Here is a 10,977-nt window from a genome sequence, read left to right on the forward strand (position 1 = left end):
CTGTACTAAAATGCCCCCCACAGTCACCAGATCTCAACCCAATAGAGCATCTTTGGGATGTGGTGGAACGGGAGCTTCGTGCCCTGGATGTGCATCCCACAAATCTCCATCAACTGCAAGATGCTATCCTATCAATATGGGCCAACATTTCTAAAGAATGCTTTCAGCACCTTGTTGAATCAATGCTACGTAGAATTAAGGCAGTTCTGAAGGCGAAAGGGGGTCAAACACAGTATTAGTATGGTGTTCCTAATAATCCTTTAGGTGAGTGTACGTATACTGTACACCACAGTTCAAAAGTTAGGGCTCAGTAAGTGTCTTAAGGTGCAGTCACATTTACTGATGCTTGCTGAAATTTCGTGAACGTAATCCAGTGATTTCAATAGGAATCCATCCGATCAGGAGTTTCATGTTAGGGCGAAAAAGTTGCCCTCAGATTTTGCATATGTTCAAGTTGGTCACGCAAATTCTCCACGTTGACCACCGGAAAGCAGGTTTAAAAGTGACATCTGTGTGAATGGGGCTACATGCGTCGCTAAATTATTGACAATTGACATTTTTTGCCCACAAAATTTTGCCAAATTGTCGCTAATGAGACTGTACATCTAGACTCAAGGCTGTGTTCATTTAATGAATAAAGTAAAATGAAAATGCAGTAAATACTATTAAAACATTTTTTTTAAATGTTATTTATTCCTGAGATGGCAAAACTGAATTTTCAGCAGCCATTACTCCAGTCTTCAGTGTCACATGATCCTTCAGAAATCATTTTAATATGCTGTTTTGGGTCTGAAGTAAAAATGTCTTATTATTATCAATGAGGCATATAAACTTTTTAAAAATTTCAAGCAAGGCGTTGTGAAGCCAATATTCAAAGTTTGCCTTGACAAATTTTGCTTTTCCAGCTAAAAATTCGAGTTATATAATTTTCTGTGAATTTCAGTTCATTTTACATCTACCTCCTTATATTCAAATCTGAATTGCAATTCTGCATCCTGTTTGCTCGGGTTCAGGAATTGAATTGTAACTTTAAAAGATATTCTAAATTGAATTCTGAATGTCACAAACCCTCTGTCACAGGCCTCCAAATGCTCCCCAAACCAAGTTGCTTTGGAAAATATCCCATTGCCCTACTTGCTTTGTTCTTGACAGTTCACTTTGACGTGAGAAGATTGGCCAAGCGGCACTTCTCCTCTATTTCCTCCCTCTCTCCAGTCGCACTCCTCCTTGCCTCAGGCGTGTGTGTGTGGTTGTCAGCATGCGTGTCTATGTGCGTAGCTGATGGCTTCCGTCGTGCGGGGTGCCACACACGCAAAAGGGGTCCTGTCACTCACTCCGAGCGGCCATATGTGTGCCTGCGTGAGCTCAATGCCAGCGGCAGAGGCTCCCGCCAGAAGACATTAGGGGAGCAGTGGGGCGTCATTACCCAGGCACCATGATTGATTAACCGTGAATCAGGAGCACCAGGGCCCCTTGAAAGCCCCGTGCTGATGGGAGGAGGGAGCCCCCTGCAGATGTGGGGGTGTAATTGCATCAAGGCTTGGCAGGAGGAAAAGTAGGCAGGGGAGACAAACACACAGATGAGTGCCCTCATTAGTGGGGGAATGAGATCAGTGTTTCTCCTGATGGAGCTGGTTGGATATGTGGCAGGGATCGTTTAAATATAGCAGTTTAGACGGGTGAGCTGAATCCTGGGGGTCTGTGCACTGCAAAAACATGAAATTAAATAAACAAATAGCAACTGAAGCCTTTGATTTAAAATTAATAATTTCATGTGTATCCACATTTTGGTCCAGATTCATGAGGTTTCGCAGTGAACAGCAGAGCTGATCGGACACTACTGTCTTTTCCCCTCCTCTAACACTCTGATCCTTAGCGGTAGGGAAGCTCGGATGAGATGATGATCCCTTAATGGCCCCCTGCCCTTCCTCTCCCTTTCTGCCTCTCCCTCTTCTCCATGTCCCGGAGCCATGCAGCGCATTTGTGTGCTGTGGAGGGGTGACTAATGAAATCCAGTGAGAGGCAGCCAGCCCTGGGAATCCGACGCTAATGTTTTGTTTGGTATTAAGATGCGCAAAGGCAACTCAAACTCCCACTGACTTGGACGCGAAAACATTTGGAATGGGCTCATCAATCAAGCCCCACCACGCTGGAACTGTCTAATCCTGGGGTGCGTCACGCGCCGTGGCGACACTTCGTACACGGAGCGCACACACATTAGATGTCATTCACACATGTATGAATTCAAAGTTGAAAAAGTGACTTACAAACTGACATTAGTGGAAAAGTCTTTTGGTGCTTGGATTTTCCCTCTGGAGTTTGTGCTCTCCTGAGATGCTTGGATTGCTTTATTTTAAGCTTTGCATAGCATCATCATTTTATGAGAGGATAGTATGTGGTTCTTCAGTAGACGTGTATATATACTTTTTTTAATTTCTTTGTTCTTAGTGGTAGAACATAAGTATAAAGTAGGACAAGTTTCATAAAACTGGTGCCAGATTTCAGATTTTCAAATGGAAAATCAGTTCAAATTTTAGGTTTTGGCACTGATTACATTCTAATTTGGCTGTGCCTGTGAATATTACATTTTTGTATTCAAGGTCAATTGCAAAAATGTACACTAACAAAAATGTTTGGTAACACTTTAGTATGGGGAACACATTCACTATTAGGCCTAACTACTACTTTTGCCTCAATAAACTCCTAATTTACTGCTTATGAATAGTTAGTAGTTTTTGTAGCGTTTAAGTCTAGGTATTGTAGGGGATGTAGAATAAGGAATTAATATATGCTTTATAAGTACTAATAAACAGCCAATATCATAGTAATATGCATGTTAATAAGCAACTACTTAATAGCGAGAATTAAACCCTAAAATAAAGTGTTACCTAATGTTTTCAATGCCACAGTCTGCAGCATTCAAAATTACCCACAGACAGCAAATAGTTTAATTCTTAGTGTAATTAAACTCTTGAATTTAAATTTTGCTTCTTAAAGGGTTACTTTAGCGATTTAGCATTAAGATTTGTATCAGTAGAAACCCGGAAGTATTTTCGAATTATGGTACTTTCCCCCCTCATATCCCCCTGAGACGAGAGAATTATGCATTTTTTTTCTGAAAAAAATCCTCCGATGAGGCAAATATCGTCATTTTGTGTCATCTGTAGATTTTTTGGCCAGAGGCTAAAGACTACAGCCAGTAGAAGGACCTGTTCGCATGTTATCAACCGCCCATAGGGGTGGGATCTCACTCACAGAATATAAATGCGCACGGCCACTGCCGCTTCAATGAATTCCTATGAAAGTTAAGCTTCCATAGGCATGATCTGATAACGCGCCAGACTGAACACGCGCTGTGAATGACTGTCGCGCTTACCTCAGCTATTCTCGTGATAAATGAAATCTGACTCCTGCTGCGTTTGAGACGTGACTTTCGTTCGGCTCACTCACACGTTATTGAAAAGACACGTTCAGTTTTTAATTGTAGTGTCTATTCTCTAACTGAAGGAAATTATTGTAATTAACAACGGTGGGCGCGGTGTAATGGTGGGCAAGTGATAACCAATAGCCGTGGCTTTGGGAGTGGCCTCGTAGGGCAGCGAAGCAAGTGCATTCTGGGAGTTGTTGTCTTTCATCCACATGAGACAAAAATACATTTTCTGTCTTTTCTCAGTCTAGAAGGCACCAAATTCAAAAATAATTTCACATTTCTACTACATAAATGACCCAGTTTGAATACACATTCATCTTCCCAGTGCTGAAGTACCCCTTTAAAATAAGTGACCTTGTCTCTCCAGAACCGACGTGACCATAAAATCAATTATTATTTAATAATAATTATAATAACCAGTATTATTGTTATTATTGCTGTTGTTATTGTTATTAATATTATCAATAATGATGATATAATAATAATATTTATTTTTCATGTTTAAAAGACAGTGACATGCGGAATAAAATGTGAATTATTATTATTGTTATTTTATTATATATATTTTTATTTATTTATCAATTTAACATTTACTGGTCTAGAACCTCTCATTATTTGCCTTATGTTCTTAATGCATTAGTCAATAGTGCATGATTATGAAAAAAGAACAAAAAAAAGGTTAAGATTCTTCTTACATATTTGTAGACAACTACCAATAAAAAAAAACTATACTTTATATTGTAATCTATATGTTAGAACTCCATGTTGTTCTTTACATCTTTATTGTACACTCTGCCTATTTGTAAATGCATTAATGTTTGTGAAATTCCTCAAAGCAATCACTCTCTTACCGGTTATAGTGAGCGAGGGCTGGCGCTTCCCTTGAACCTCAGTCAGCTGAGATTAGGACTCGTGATGACAGAGATTTAGGTAGACTGGAGCACACACTGTCACACCTCTCTGTGGTGGGCTTTAATCAGAACAGTACACATCACTAATGGCATACATTGATTGATGAGTGAACGTTCTCTGGAGGCTTTTCCTCCTGATTGTGTCTTGCCATACAAAACTGACTTTGTTTTTCACAATCTATTCCACTTTCTTTCACAATATGGTGTAACGAGGACGTGATTACAGCGAAATTCTGAATCACATTTTTTGAAGTAAAGTGATTTGGTCAGGGTAGTGCACTTCTTTGAAAGATTTGTTACTGTCTTTTTTAAGACTGTATCTGAATGTCTGCACAGGCCTAAGTTGAGCTCTGTTCCTGTATAAAAGTTAGTTATTCTGTATGTTGATATAGAGTTCATTAGAAATGTGGATAAGTGGATACATTTTTAATACCATAATCATTGTTTGTCTTTACAGGCTTGCTGCTATTTGTTAAGCTTTTTTTTATCAATCTATTTGATTTATTATACCCTGATACATTTATTAGAAAAAACAAAAGGTAGATGCTTAATGAACCTTGATGACTGATACGACTTTAAGGTTGCATGATTTTAACCACCAGGAGGCAGCGGCAGGCAACCACTGGAGCAGGCTGTGGCACACTCTGCTTTTGGTGTAAATTAGCCAGTACTAAACACACCTGGAAAATGATGCGTTCTGGGTTGTTTCTCTTTAGCATGCCCGTTTTATAGCAGGGGAAAATTGATATGCCAACGTGCCAAGAATACTCAATTGCAAGTGCAACCAGCACAGAAAAGGATATTGAGGCCTTCCAAATAGGCCTACTGAACTCGTGTGTTTAAATAATGTTCAACAGCTTGTGGCTAACTGTTAGTGAAATCATACTATTTATTGTTTTGCAGATCAAATTTAAAGTCAACATAAATAAATTTACCATGTACATTTACAGATCTAACATACCAGTCGGTTTGACCTATTAAAAAGTTGCTCTAAAAGGGACAATTTATTTAAAAATAAAATTAAATAAAACGTTTCTGTTACTAATTGAAGTACATATTTTAAAGTTAATCCAACTGTTCACTTTTTACAGTATACTTGAGAGTTGCTGTGCGTTCAAATGGAAGGAGGCCCATTTTGGTTTGTAATCCATTTCTTTTTATGTATGTTTTCTTTTTATGTATGTTTTTTTTCTTCTTGTGCTGTCACAGAGAATTACGGGAAATGTAGTTTGGTCACACAGTTCTGCTTTCTATGTATTAATTTCTGGCAGGCTTCGTCACTTTTAAATCTTTAAAAAATAATCTGCCCATTGGTTATTATTAGGGCTGCGCAATATATCAAAATATCGCAAATGTAGCCTACATATCGCAATATGCATATCGCAAGGGCACGCAATATCTAAATGATTTTAATAGCCTACTTTAACATTGTGAAAAGTATATGTTTTAGGTTGACGCATATGGCAGAGAATAGACTGGGCACACGACTGTTACTTATGTGACTTGCTTGACGTTAAAAAGAGTTATTAAATGCAATAACTTGCGAAAAACCCCTACTTGCAGTCTCGCGCTGTCTGACACACACCGAAACGTGCGCTCAAGCCGTTTTTTTTTCGTGTCTTGTTACACACTCGAACTGTCAAATACGCACAGTTATGTCAAAATGGCTGTCTTGATGAGTATTCATTTAAACACAGTCGGTTATGATATCAGTTGGGGAAAGAAATAGATTTTACACACTTAAAGCAATATCGTATCGCATATCGAATATCGCATTATTTAACAAGGATATCGCATATCGCATTTTTCTTCAATATCGCACAGCCCTAGTTATTATGACTGGTTACTTACATGTGCAATTGACTCATAAATGTGATCATTCTAATATCAAATGCACTGTAGTTTAAGTTACTGTAGTCTGGGGTCGGTATGTGTTTTTAAAATGTTTTTTTAATGAAGCCTTTTGTTCACCAATGCTGCATTTATTTGATAATAGTAATATTTTGTGTACTATTTTAATTTATTTCTGAGATGGCAAAGCTGAATTTTCAGCATATTTACTCCAGTCTTCAGTGTCACATGATCCTTCAGAAATCATTCTAATGTGATGATTTGGTGCTCAAGATTTTTTTTTAATTATCAGTGTTGTATTGTAAATCATTTTTGTGGAAACCATGATACATTTTGTCAGGATTCTTTGATTAACAGAATGCTCAAAGGAAGAAGAAATGTCTTTGTCACTTTTGATAAATTGTTGTCACTTTTTAAATGTAATAGAATATAAAAACTGTATTAGAACGTATACTCTTCCTACATCCTTAGTTTTAGAATTCAACACACCTTAACCTTCTCAAGGTTCTTTCGTGTATAGAAAGTCTCATCTAAGACTGTCCAGGGAGAGTGAGACCCTCATGGGTGAAAACAGAATAATGAAAAGGGGGGATTTTGGCCATTTGAGTTCACTGGCAGCCTTTAAGATACTGCACCAAAGAAATGTCAGACCAGATCTTATCAGGGTAGTGATAAGGTGGCACTTTTTACTGAAGGTCAGAACGGGGTCAGGCTGGCAAGGCAAAGGGGGATCCAGGTCCAGGACTGGCCACCCACTGTGTAATATCCAGTTTCTGTCGAGGGATGGGAGAAAAAAAAGCTGGAGAGTGAGGGGGAGAGCAGACAAATCTGAAATCATGGAGCATCTCTGTCCTGTATCCATCCATAGAGCTCTATCTCTCTCGCTCTTCTCTCTCTCTCTCCCACGCTGATTATTTCCTGGTCTGAAGCCCCTGTGGTTTTCCAAATGATTTTAAAATGGATTTCATTTCCTGTTGGGGGGGAAGGGGGCAGCGATAGTAGTAGGACAAACCCGAATGCTAGTTGTGTGGGAGAGAGATGAGGAAGAGAGATGGAGAGGAGAGGATGTGAGTGAAATAAAGAGAGAGGGGGCTTCTTTTTCCTGGATATGAGGTTTTGAGTTTTGCCCTCAGGCCTCAACACCACACAGCATTCTGTTACAATGCTCATTTCCTCTCACAGACCCTGGAAGACTTCTCTTCTTTGGCACCGTTCTTCTTTCTTACTTTCAGTCGCCTGTTTTTTGGGGTCTCTCCATTTTTTCCGAAGATTTGCCAGGATTGTTATTCCTCTGCTGCTTATAAAGTTTGTAAAATCACTTTGAAGCCACTGAAGTTCACCCAAAAATTAAAAGTTTGTCACATTAATGTTGTTCTAAATCTGTATGATGCACTTTCTTTTTTGCGGGACACAAAAGTCAAATTTATTTTTAAACCCATCGACTTTTGTCCAAAGGACAAAAAATAAATTAAATGATATAGGTTTAGAAAAGACATGAGGGTGAATAAATGATGACATAATTTTCTGATTTTGGGTAAAGCCAGAAAAAGGATTCTTTTCAGCAATCTGTTTTTTGTGAATCTCTATCTACTTCAACAAGCAGATGAACGCAATGCATGCACCTTTTCCCATTTCTTTCTCAATCTATTGCTTTCATTCCTTCTCCCACAAGGCCAGAGGAATCGGCATGACATAAGCGCCTTCCCCTCGAGGCGGCGGTCGGAAGACAGAAGGAGAGGAGGAAGAAGGAAGAGAGAGAGACGGGGCTCGATAAGAGCCGCTATCAGTACGCACCCAAACACAGCGTCCGGCTGTTCTCCCTTGTGCACGCGGAGGAAAACAGATACAGGTTTGGGCACTTTTCCATGCTGTCTCTTCCCTCTTTTGTCACCCATTTCAATAGGTAGGTCTCAGAGAGGATGTCTGTTAGGATGTTCGTGACAAAGAGTAAATACGGCAATTGTCTTCCGCAGAAGAGGTTTTATCGTGTGTGAACCTCTGCAAGTCAACTTGAGAGAATGAAGGTTTGTTTAAACAAGTTGAAATGATAAAAGAAAGCAAAGTAAAAAACAAAGGAAGGATAATGAAGAGCAAGCATTTAAGCAAATACAGGTGTCATCACCTTCTTCAGCTCCAAATCCACTCATCCGAATATCCGCTCATCCTGTTTCCTCACTAAGCTATCACTTTCCCGATCCCCCATCACCCCATCTTTCCTAATGAGCAGAGACTCTCTCTTAACCTGAGCCACCATCTACTTATGTCTTCCTGCTAATTACCATCGGCTTGTCACAGCTTATGCAGATGAAGCTCACTCATTCCCCACAGGTATAGCACCTCTCACAAACTAGTGTGAAACAAGGCAATGCTACTATGTTTGGTAGATAGACTTTTTCCAAAAGTTTGTGTTTACCAAGTTCAAAATGTCATTTCCACAACAGAACAGCTGTGGTGGAAATGAGGGTGTGCTGGGAATGTTAATTACTTTCTGGAAATAAAGGGCAAAAATAATAGAATTCTCTTGTCAGAGTTTAAAGGGATTGTTGACCCAAAAATTTTAACTCAGTCATTTACTCGCCGTCAAGTTGTTCCAAACCTTTCTGTCTTTTGCAGAATTTAAAAGAAACAGTTTGGTTCTTTTATCTTTCTTCTATGTAAGAACCAGTTTTGGTTCTGTTATGTGCCAAACAGGTTTGGTTAGCATTAACTTACACTGAACAAAAAACTGAGAAATATCTTCTTTTATGTTCCACAGATAAAAGGTAAGTCATACAGGTTTGGAACAACATGTTGGTGAGTAAACTATGACTGAATTATAATTTTTGGGTGAACTGTCCCTTTAGGAGAGTTTAAAAAAGTGCCCATAGTTGAAACACCCATATAAAATACACAGTGGTAGCCATTTTGCTACATTGCTCCATATGATGAACCCTGGCATTAATTATCATTTCACATTATATTTGACAGGGGAACTCTGTCTGTGTGTTACTCAACCTGGGAAATCTCCCTCTGTTATGGCCAAAATCTTGATTTGAAACAGAATGTACAGCATCTAACCCCCTTTAACACAGGAAGTAAGGCCACCTTAAACGTGCCTCTCAAACAATAGCCAGGAGGGCTGTGCACTGGCCAGATATTTTTATATGGGGAATTAGGACTTCTGTTGATGGAAGGAAACCCAATTGGGCATTAGAGAGAAATGGAGAGAAGCCTTAAGAGAGGGACAGAGCTCATGTGTGACCTTGACCACCAGCATAAACACTAGCATCCTGTGAAACCGGATTGCATTCAAAAACCGGATCGCATCAGTGGTCAGCAGGCGACCAACCGGAGGTTCTTAGGTTCAGCTTTGTTTATGAAAAATTAAAGGAAAGCAACACCTTTGCTCTCTTGTGGTCTATGCCTTATGTCCACTCCTTATCAACCGAGATAATGAGTGAGTGAGAGGAACACAAGCTGTTTAGTCATTAAAGGGATAGTTCACCCAAAAACGAAAATTACCCTATGATTTACTCACCCTCAAGCCATCCTAGGTGTATATGACATTCTTCTTTCAGGGAATAAAAGTAGTTATATTAAAAGAAGGAGTTATATTAAAAAAAAAAAAATGTCCTGGTTTTTCCAAGCTTAATAATGGAAGTGAATGGGAGCCCAAAATTTGAAGCCCAAAAAAGTGCATCCATCCATTATAAAAGTAATCCACACGGCTCTGGGGGTTTATAAAGGCCTTCTGAAGCGAATTTATGGGTTTGTGTAGGAAAAATATCTATATTTAAAACTTTATAAAGTAAAATATCTAGCTTCCAGCGGACCGCCTTCTGTATTCAACTTACAAAGAAAGTGTAACACCTCTCGCAGTTCAAAATGCTTACGCTACGTTCGACATCATACGTTGCACCCCAGTTACACTTTTTTCGTAAGTTGAATACAGAAGGCGGTCTGGAGGAAGCTAGATATTTCACTTTATAAAGTTTTAAATATGGATATTTTTCTTACACAAACGCATCGCTTCATTTCAGAAGGCCTTTATTAACCCCCTGGAGCCGTGTGGATTGTTTTTATAATGGACGGATGCACTTTTTTTTCAGCTTCAAATTTTGGGCTGCCATTCACTGCCATTATAAAGCTTGGAAGAGCCAGGATATTTTTTTTTTAAATATAACATCGAAACATGTATTTGTCTGAAAGAAGAATGTCACATGGTTTGAGCGTGAGTAAATCATGGGGTAATTTTCATTTCGGGTGAACTATCCCTTAAAAGGAATATTCCGGATTCAATTGAAAGCACTAATTTCCACTTGTCCCTCCTTTTCCTTTTTATAAAAGGTAGACATCTGGGTTACTCTTACAATGGAAGTGAATGGGGCCAATCTGTAAACTCATTGTTTCACAAGAATAAAGCCACAAGATGTAAATGATATGTGTGTCGACGTGTTTTAGTGTGAAAATATCCCTTACTAAACTTTTCTGTGTAAAATTATATCAAATTTGACAACTTTATTTTTAAGGTTTATGGCAACGTTTGGTAATCAACATTATACCACTAATGTCATCAATAGAGCTTAACTTGTATATAACCCAGAATATTCCTGTAATTGCCAAGACCAATACCAAACCCTAAGAATGGAGCTACTGTAGGTGCTCCTTCCTTCGATTTCCTCAAGGTGGAGCAGGCGATGGGAAGGAGAATCTTGCAAATGCACAAAGAATTCAGTCAGTAAGTAGGAGGCTTCTGGGATGGATGAAGCCTGTTTGAGGGGGTGGAGGGAGGGAGGGATGGGGTTG

Source organism: Gobio gobio, assembly GCF_949357685.1.
Source record: "Gobio gobio genome assembly, chromosome: 4".
Taxonomy (NCBI): Eukaryota; Metazoa; Chordata; class Actinopteri; order Cypriniformes; family Gobionidae; genus Gobio; species Gobio gobio.